The sequence below is a fragment of the Rana temporaria genome, chromosome 3 (genome assembly GCF_905171775.1).
Source record: "Rana temporaria chromosome 3, aRanTem1.1, whole genome shotgun sequence".
NCBI classification, from domain to species: Eukaryota; Metazoa; Chordata; class Amphibia; order Anura; family Ranidae; genus Rana; species Rana temporaria.
This window is the reverse complement of record NC_053491.1, coordinates 305,677,424-305,686,840: the sequence shown is the minus strand read 5'-3', so window position 1 is coordinate 305,686,840 and position 9,417 is coordinate 305,677,424. Positions and strand designations below refer to the sequence as shown.

Here is a 9,417-nt window from a genome sequence, read left to right as displayed (position 1 = left end):
AGAGAGATCGAGATAGATAGGGAAAGAGAGAGAGAGATCGAGATAGATAGGGAAAGAGAGAGAGAGATCGAGATAGATAGGGAAAGAGAGAGAGAGAGAGAAATCGAGATAGATAGGAAAAAAGAGAGAGAGGGAAAGAGAGAGAGAGAGAGATCGAGATAGATAGGGAAATAGAGAGAGAGAGATCGAGATAGATAGGGAAAGAGAGAGAGAGAGAAAGAGAGATCGAGATAGATAGGGAACGAGAGAGAGAGAAAGAGAGATCGAGATAGATAGGGAAAGAGAGAGAGAGATCGAGATAGATAGGGAAAGAGAGAGAGAGAGATAGATAGGGAAAGAAAGAGACATAGATAGGGAAAGAGAGAGAGAGAGATCGAGATAGATAGGGAAAGAGATAGAGAGATCGAGATAGATAGGGAAAGAGAGAGAGAGATAGATAGGGAAAGAAAGAGACATAGATAGGGAAAGAGAAAGAGAGAAAGATAGGGAAATAGAGAGAGAGGGAGAGAGAGATCGACATAGATAGGGAAAGAGAGAGAGAGATCGAGATAGATAGGCAAAGAGAGAGAGAGAGAGATTGAGATAGATAGGGAAAGAGAGAGAGAGAGAGATCAAGATAGATAGGGAAAGAGAGAGAGAGAGATCGAGATAGATAGGGAAAGAGAGAGAGAGATCAAGATAAATAGGGAAAGAGAGAGAGAGAGATCGAGATAGATAGGGAAAGAGAGAGAGAGAGAGATCGAGATAGATAGGGAAAGAGAGAGAGAGATCGAGATAGATAGGGAAAGAGAGAGAGAGAGATCGAGATAGATAGGGAAAGAGAGAGAGAGATCGAGATAGATAGGGAAAGAGAGAGAGAGATCAAGATAGATAGGGAAAGAGAGAGAGAGGGAAAGAGAGAGAGATCGAGATAGATAGGGAAAGAGAGAGAAAGAGAGAGAAAGAGAGAGAGATCGAGATAGATAGGGAAAGAGAGAGAGAGAGAGAGAGAGAGAGATTGAGATAGATAGGAAAAGAGAGAGAGAGATCGAGATAGATAGGGAAAGAGAGAGAGAAAGAGAGAGAGATCGAGATAGATAGGGAAAGAGAGAGAGAGATCGAGATAGATAGGGAAAGAGAGATAGAGAGAGAGATAGATAGGGAAAGAGCGAGAGAGAGATCGAGATAGATAGGGAAAGAGCGAGAGAGAGAGATAGATAGGGAAAGAGCGAGAGAGAGATCGAGATAGATAGGGAAAGAGCGAGAGAGAGAGATAGATAGGGAAAGAGAGAGAGAGAGAGAGAAAGAGATAGAGAGAGAGAAAGAGAGAGAGAGAAAGAGAGAGAGAGAGAGATAGATAGGGAAAGAGCGAGAGAGAGAGAGATTGAGATAGATAGGGAAAGAGAGAGAGATAGAGAGATCGAGATAGATAGGGAAAGAGAGAAAGAGATTGAGATAGATAGGGAAAGAGAGAGAGATCGAAATAGATAGGGAAAGAGAGAGAGAGATCGAGATAGATAGGGAAATAGAGAGAGAGATAGATAGAGAAAGAGAGAGAGAGAGATCGAGATAGATAGGGAAAGAGAGAGAGAGAGAGAGATGGAGAGAGATAGGGAAAGAGAGAGAGATCGAGATAGATGGGGAAAGAAAGAGAGAGAGAGATCGAGATAGATAGGGAAAGAGAGAGAGATCGAGATAGATAGGGAAAGAGAGAGAGAGAGATCGAGATAGATAGGGAATGAGAGAGAGAAAGAGAGATCGAGATAGATAGGGAAAGAGAGAGATCGAAAAAGATAGGGAAAGAGAGAGAGAGAGAACGAGATAGATAGGGAAAGAGAGGGAGAGAGATCGAGAGAGATCGAGATAGATAGGGAAAGAGAGAGAGAGAGATAGATAGGGAAAGAGAGAGAGAGAGATCGAGATAGATAGGGAAAGAGAGAGAGAGAGATAGATAGGGAAAGAGAGAGATCGAGATAGATAGGGAAAGAGAGAGAGAGATCGAGATAGATAGGGAAAGAGAGAGAGAGAGAAATCGAGATAGATAGGAAAAAAGAAAGAGAGGGAAAGAGAGAGAGAGAGATCGAGATAGATAGGGAAAGAGAGAGAGATCGAGATAGATAGGGAAAGAGAGAGAGAGAGATCGAGATAGATAGGGAAAGAGAGAGAGAGATCGAGATAGATAGGGAAAGAGAGAGCGAGAGAGATCGAGATAGATAGGGAAAGAGAGAGAGAGAGATAGAGGGGATTTGCTATGGACTGGTTGCTATGGACGGTTACTATGGACTGGTTGCTATGGACTGGTTGTTATAGAGGGTTCCTATGGTCTGGTTGCTATGGACAGTTGCTATGTACTGGTTGCTATGGACGGTTGCTATGGATGGTTGCTATGGACTGGTTGCTATGGACTGGTTGCTTTGGATGGTTTCTATGGACTGGTTGCTATGGACTGGTTGCTATGGATGGTTGCTATGGACTGGTTGCTATGGACTGGTTGCTTTGGATGGTTTCTATGGACTGGTTGCTATGGACTGGTTGCTATGGAGGGTTGCTATGTACTGGTTGCTATGGACTGGTTGCTATGGACTGGTTGCTATGGACTGGTTGCTATAGACGGGTTGCTATGAACTGGTTGCTATGGACTGGTTGCTATGGACAGGTTGCTTTGGATGATTGCTATGGACAGTTGCTATGGACTGGTTGTTATGGACGGGTTGCTATGGAGGGTTGCTATGGACTGGTTGCTATAGAGGGTTGCTATGGACTGGTTGCTATGGACTGTTGCTATGGACCGGTTGCTATGGACTGGTTATTATGGATTGGATGCTATGGATGGGTTGCTATGGACTGGTTGCTATGGACTGGTTGCTTTGGATGGTTGCTATGGACTGGTTGCTATGGACTGGTTGCTATGGAATGGTTGCTATGGAGGGTTGCTATTGACTGGTTGCTATGGAGGGTTGCTATGGACTGGTTGATATGGAGGGTTGCTATGGACTGGTTGCTATGGACTGGTTGCTATGGACTGGTTGCTTTGGATGGTTGCTATGGACTGGTTGCTATGGACGGTTGCTATGGACTGGTTTGCTATGGGCTGGTTGCTATGGACTGGTTGCTATGGAGGGTTGCTATGGACTGGTTGCTATGGACTGGTTACTATGGACTGGTTGCTATGGACGGTTTGTTATGGACTGGTTGCTATGGACTGGTTGCTATGGATGGTTGCTATGGACTGGTTACTATGGACTGGTTGCTATGGACGGTTGCTATAGACTGGTTGCTATGGACTGGTTGCTATGGATGGTTACTATGGACTGGTTGCTATGGACAGGTTGTTTTGGATGGTTGCTATGGACAGTTGCTATGGATGGTTGCTATAGGGGAATAGAGAGAGAGCGAGAGAGAGATCGAGATAGATAGGGAAAGAGAGAGATCGACATAGATAGGGAAAGAGAGAGAGAGATCGAGATAGATAGGGAAAGAGAGAGATAGAGATCGAGATAGATAGCTAAAGAGAGAGAGAGCGAGAGATAGATAGGGAAAGAGAGAGAGAGAGATGGAGATAGATAGGGAAAGAGAGAGAGAGATCGAGATAAATAGGGAAAGAGAGAGAGAGAGATCGAGATAGATAGGGAAAGAGAGAGAGAGATAGATAGGGAAAGAGAGAGAGAGAGAGAGATCGAGATAGATAGGGAAAGAGAGAGAGAGATCGAGATAGATAGGGAAAGAGAGAGAGAGAGATTGAGATAGATAGGGAAAGAGAGAGAGAGATCGAGATAGATAGGGAAAGAGAGAGAGAGATCGAGATAGATAGGGCAAGAGAGAGAGAGATCGAGATAGATAGGGGAATAGAGAGAGAGATCGAGATAGATATGGAAAGAGAGAGAGAGCTCGAGAGAGATCGACATAGATAGGGAAAGAGAGAGAGAGATCGAGATAGATAGGGAAAGAGAGAGAGAGAGATCGAGATAGATAGGGAATGAGAGAGAGAGAATGAAAGATTGAGATAGATAGGGAAAGAGAGAGATCGAAATAGATAGGGAAAGAGAGAGATAGAAATAGATAGGGAAAGAGAGAGATAGAGAACGAGATAGATAGGGAAAGAGAGAGAGAGAGAAATCGAGAGAGATCGAGATAGATAGGGAAAGAGAGAGAGAGAGAGAGATAGATAGGGAAAGAGAGAGATCGAGATAGATAGGGAAAGGAGAGAGAGAGAGATCGAGATAGATAGGGAATTAGAGAGAGAGAGAGATAGATAGGGAAAGAGAGAGAGAGATCGAGATAGATAGGGAAAGAGAGAGAGAGATCGAGATAGATAGGAAAGGGGGAGAGAGATCGAGATAGATAGGGAAAGAGAGAGAGAGAGAGAAATCGAGATAGATAGGAAAAAAGAGAGAGAGGGAAAGAGAGAGAGAGAGATCGAGATAGATAGGGAAAGAGAGAGAGAGATCGAGATAGATAGGGAAAGAGAGAGAGAGAGAAAGAGAGATCGAGATAGATAGGGAACGAGAGAGAGAGAAAGAGAGATCGAGATAGATAGGGAAAGAGAGAGAGAGATCGAGATAGATAGGGAAAGAGAGAGAGAGAGATAGATAGGGAAAGAAAGAGACATAGATAGGGAAAGAGAGAGAGAGAGATCGAGATAGATAGGGAAAGAGATAGAGAGATCGAGATAGATAGGGAAAGAGAGAGAGAGATAGATAGGGAAAGAAAGAGACATAGATAGGGAAAGAGAGAGAGAGAAAGATAGGGAAATAGAGAGAGAGGGAGAGAGAGATCGACATAGATAGGGAAAGAGAGAGAGAGATCGAGATAGATAGGCAAAGAGAGAGAGAGAGATTGAGATAGATAGGGAAAGAGAGAGAGAGAGAGATCAAGATAGATAGGGAAAGAGAGAGAGAGAGATCGAGATAGATAGGGAAAGAGAGAGAGAGATCAAGATAAATAGGGAAAGAGAGAGAGAGAGATCAAGATAGATAGGGGAAGAGAGAGAGAGAGAGATCGAGATAGATAGGGAAAGAGAGAGAGAGCGAGAGAGAGATCGAGATAGATAGGGAAAGAGAGAGAGAGATAGATAGGGAAAGAGAGAGAGAGAGAGATCGAGATAGATAGGGAAAGAGAGAGAGAGATCGAGATAGATAGGGAAAGAGAGAGAGAGAGATCGAGATAGATAGGGAAAGAGAGAGAGAGATCAAGATAGATAGGGAAAGAGAGAGAGAGGGAAAGAGAGAGAGAGATCGAGATAGATAGGGAAAGAGAGAGAGAGAGAGAAAGAGAGAGAGATCGAGATAGATAGGGAAAGAGAGAGAGAGAGAGATTGAGATAGATAGGAAAAGAGAGAGAGAGATCGAGATAGATAGGGAAAGAGAGAGAGAAAGAGAGAGAGATCGAGATAGATAGGGAAAGAGAGAGAGAGATCGAGATAGATAGGGAAAGAGAGATAGAGAGAGAGATAGATAGGGAAAGAGCGAGAGAGAGATCGAGATAGATAGGGAAAGAGCGAGAGAGAGAGATAGATAGGGAAAGAGCGAGAGAGAGATCGAGATAGATAGGGAAAGAGCGAGAGAGAGAGATAGATAGGGAAAGAGAGAGAGAGAGAAAGAGATAGAGAGAGAGAAAGAGAGAGAGAGAGAGAGAGAGAGAAAGAGAGAGAGAGAGAGAGAGAGAGATAGATAGGGAAAGAGCGAGAGAGAGAGAGATTGAGATAGATAGGGAAAGAGAGAGAGAGAGAGAGATCGAGATAGATAGGGAAAGAGAGAAAGAGATTGAGATAGATAGGGAAAGAGAGAGAGATCGAAATAGATAGGGAAAGAGAGAGAGAGATCGAGATAGATAGGGAAATAGAGAGAGAGATAGATAGAGAAAGATAGAGAGAGAGAGAGAGATAGATAGGGAAAGAGAGAGAGAGAGAGAGATGGAGAGAGATAGGGAAAGAGAGAGAGATCGAGATTGATGGGGAAAGAAAGAGAGAGAGAGATCGAGATAGATAGGGAAAGAGAGAGAGAGAGATCGAGATAGATAGGGAAAGAGAGAGAGATCGAGATAGATTGGGAAAGAGAGAGAGAGATCGAGATAGATAGGGAAAGAGCGAGAGAGAGATCGAGATAGATAGGGAAAGAGCGAGAGAGAGAGATAGATAGGGAAAGAGAGAGAGAGAGAAGAGATAGAGAGAGAGAAGAGAGAGAGAGAAAGAGAGAGAGAGAGAGATAGATAGGGAAAGAGCGAGAGAGAGAGAGATTGAGATAGATAGGGAAAGAGAGAGAGATAGAGAGATCGAGATAGATAGGGAAAGAGAGAAAGAGATTGAGATAGATAGGGAAAGAGAGAGAGATCGAAATAGATAGGGAAAGAGAGAGAGAGATCGAGATAGATAGGGAAATAGAGAGAGAGATAGATAGAGAAAGAGAGAGAGATCGAGATAGATAGGGAAAGAGAGAGAGAGAGAGAGATGGAGAGAGATAGGGAAAGAGAGAGAGATCGAGATAGATGGGGAAAGAAAGAGAGAGAGAGATCGAGATAGATAGGGAAAGAGAGAGAGAGAGATCGAGATAGATAGGGAGAGAGAGAGAGAGAGATCGAGATAGATAGGGAATGAGAGAGAGAGAAAGAGAGATCGAGATAGATAGGGAAAGAGAGAGATCGAAAAAGATAGGGAAAGAGAGAGAGAGAGAACGAGATAGATAGGGAAAGAGAGGGAGAGAGGTCGAGAGAGATCGAGATAGATAGGGAAAGAGAGAGAGAGAGATAGATAGGGAAAGAGAGAGAGAGAGATCGAGATAGATAGGGAAAGAGAGAGAGAGAGATAGATAGGGAAAGAGAGAGATCGAGATAGATAGGGAAAGAGAGAGAGAGATCGAGATAGATAGGGAAAGAGAGAGAGAGAGAGATCGAGATAGAGAGGAAAAAAGAAAGAGAGAGAAAGAGAGAGAGAGAGATCGAGATAGATAGGGAAAGAGAGAGAGATCGAGATAGATAGGGAAAGAGAGAGAGAGAGATCGAGATAGATAGGGAAAGAGAGAGAGAGATCGAGATAGATAGGGAAAGAGAGAGAGAGAGAGATCGAGATAGATAGGGAAAGAGAGAGAGAGAGATAGAGGGGATTTGCTATGGACTGGTTGCTATGGACGGTTACTATGGACTGGTTGCTATGGACTGGTTGTTATAGAGGGTTCCTATGGTCTGGTTGCTATGGACAGTTGCTATGGACTGGTTGCTATGGACGGTTGCTATGGATGGTTGCTATGGACTGGTTGCTATGGACTGGTTGCTTTGGATGGTTTCTATGGACTGGTTGCTATGGACTGGTTGCTATGGATGGTTGCTATGGACTGGTTGCTATGGACTGGTTGCTTTGGATGGTTTCTATGGACTGGTTGCTATGGACTGGTTGCTATGGAGGGTTGCTATGTACTGGTTGCTATGGACTGGTTGCTATGGACTGGTTGCTATGGACTGGTTGCTATAGACGGGTTGCTATGAACTGGTTGCTATGGACTGGTTGCTATGGACAGGTCGCTTCGGCAGCACATATACTAAAATTGGAACGATACAGAGAAGATTAGCATGGCCCCTGCGCAAGGATGACACGCAAATTCGTGAAGCGTTCCATATTTCTAAAGGTTAGAAGCTTGATCCATACCACTAATATTGTGTCAGTTTATGTTATCTACCTGCTGTGGATTTCCTTCTTTGATGTGCCGTGGTGAACGATTGTCTCTACCGTTTGAGTCTTTTTTCATTTTACCATTTTTTACTTTGGACAATTCCTTTGCTGTGTACTAATTTTATGAGATTTGGACTATCTCCTTGTTTATGTCAAAAACTTTTTTGATTGAGAATTTTAAATAAATCTCTACACTATGAGGAGGTGTTTTCTCCCTCTTTTCTCATATCACTTATGAAATTGGGAGTTCTCCCCCTGCATCATCCCATGTGACGTTCCTGTGGCTGCTGCTACCAACTTTTCTCCTGGGATCCATCCGGAATATCGGAATTGGGATATCCATCCACCCATTGGTGCAACTGGAGGACGGCCAGCATACATAAGCCCTGAGGACCTACCCACCATACGGTGAGCTGTGGGTCAACTTAAGCTGGTAAGAGTACCTTAATTTTTATACATGCCAAGGAATTGAAGATGTGCATTTTCTGAGGGAAAGGATTCTCCATTGATGTGGAAGAAGTGTTTCCAGCTGAAGTGACGAACAGTCAACTTTGTGGAAGTTTTGGAAGTTCCCCCTTCCCCCTTCCTTCTTTTCAGAACTTTCGTATTTGTGTTCATCTGCACTTATAATCACTTATCACTTAAGAATTTTCTTTTGTATGTTTTTTATGCCGCATAGGTGTAACATTAGCACTCAGAGTTAATCTAGCTCTGATATATGTGTAAGATTGTTTCACAGAGTTGGTTTTCCTAAACACAACTCTCATTATAGAGGTCACATCCTCAACACCACTTTCGTGGTTACTTTTTTCACATTTTATAGTTTTGGCGCTACATTTATTTTCTTTTTTCTGCTTGCACTTATCCACTGGTATGTTGGCCGCCTATTTACACTATATACACACATAGATTTGTTTAGCGCAATATATTCTTTTATATATGCTTTGGATGATTGCTATGGACAGTTGCTATGGACTGGTTGTTATGGACGGGTTGCTATGGAGGGTTGCTATGGACTGGTTGCTATAGAGTGTTGCTATGGACTGGTTGCTATGGACTGTTGCTATGGACCGGTTGCTATGGACTGGTTATTATGGATTGGATGCTATGGATGGGTTGCTATGGACTGGTTGCTATGGACTGGTTGCTTTGGATGGTTGCTATGGACTGGTTGCTATGGACTGGTTGCTATGGAATGGTTGCTATGGAGGGTTGCTATTGACTGGTTGCTATGGAGGGTTGCTATGGACTGGTTGATATGGAGGGTTGCTATGGACTGGTTGCTATGGACTGGTTGCTATGGACTGGTTGCTTTGGATGGTTGCTATGGACTGGTTGCTACGGACGGTTGCTATGGACTGGTTTGCTATGGGCTGGTTGCTATGGACTGGTTGCTATGGAGGGTTGCTATGGACTGGTTGCTATGGACTGGTTGCTATGGACTGGTTGCTATGGACGGTTTGTTATGGACTGGTTGCTATGGACTGGTTGCTATGGATGGTTGCTATGGACTGGTTACTATGGACTGGTTGCTATGGACGGTTGCTATAGACTGGTTGCTATGGACTGGTTGCTATGGACGGTTACTATGGACTGGTTGCTATGGACAGGTTGTTTTGGATGGTTGCTATGGACAGTTGCTATGGACTGGTTGCTATAGAGGGTTGCTATGGATGGTTGCTATGGAGGGTTGCTATGATTGGTTGCTATGGACTGCTTGCTATGGATGGTTGTTAGAGAGAGAGAAAGAAAGAGAGAGAGAGCGAGAGATCGAGATA

At 43.7% G+C, this 9,417-nt stretch overlaps 1 non-coding gene across 1 annotated transcript; it reads left to right on the top strand.

The window, feature by feature from the left end:
• Positions 1–7,487: 7,487 nt before the first annotated feature.
• LOC120934129 lies at positions 7,488–7,591 on the top strand. Its single transcript, XR_005748281.1, has one exon. It is a non-coding gene; the product is annotated as a U6 spliceosomal RNA (small nuclear RNA).
• Positions 7,592–9,417: the final 1,826 nt, after the last annotated feature.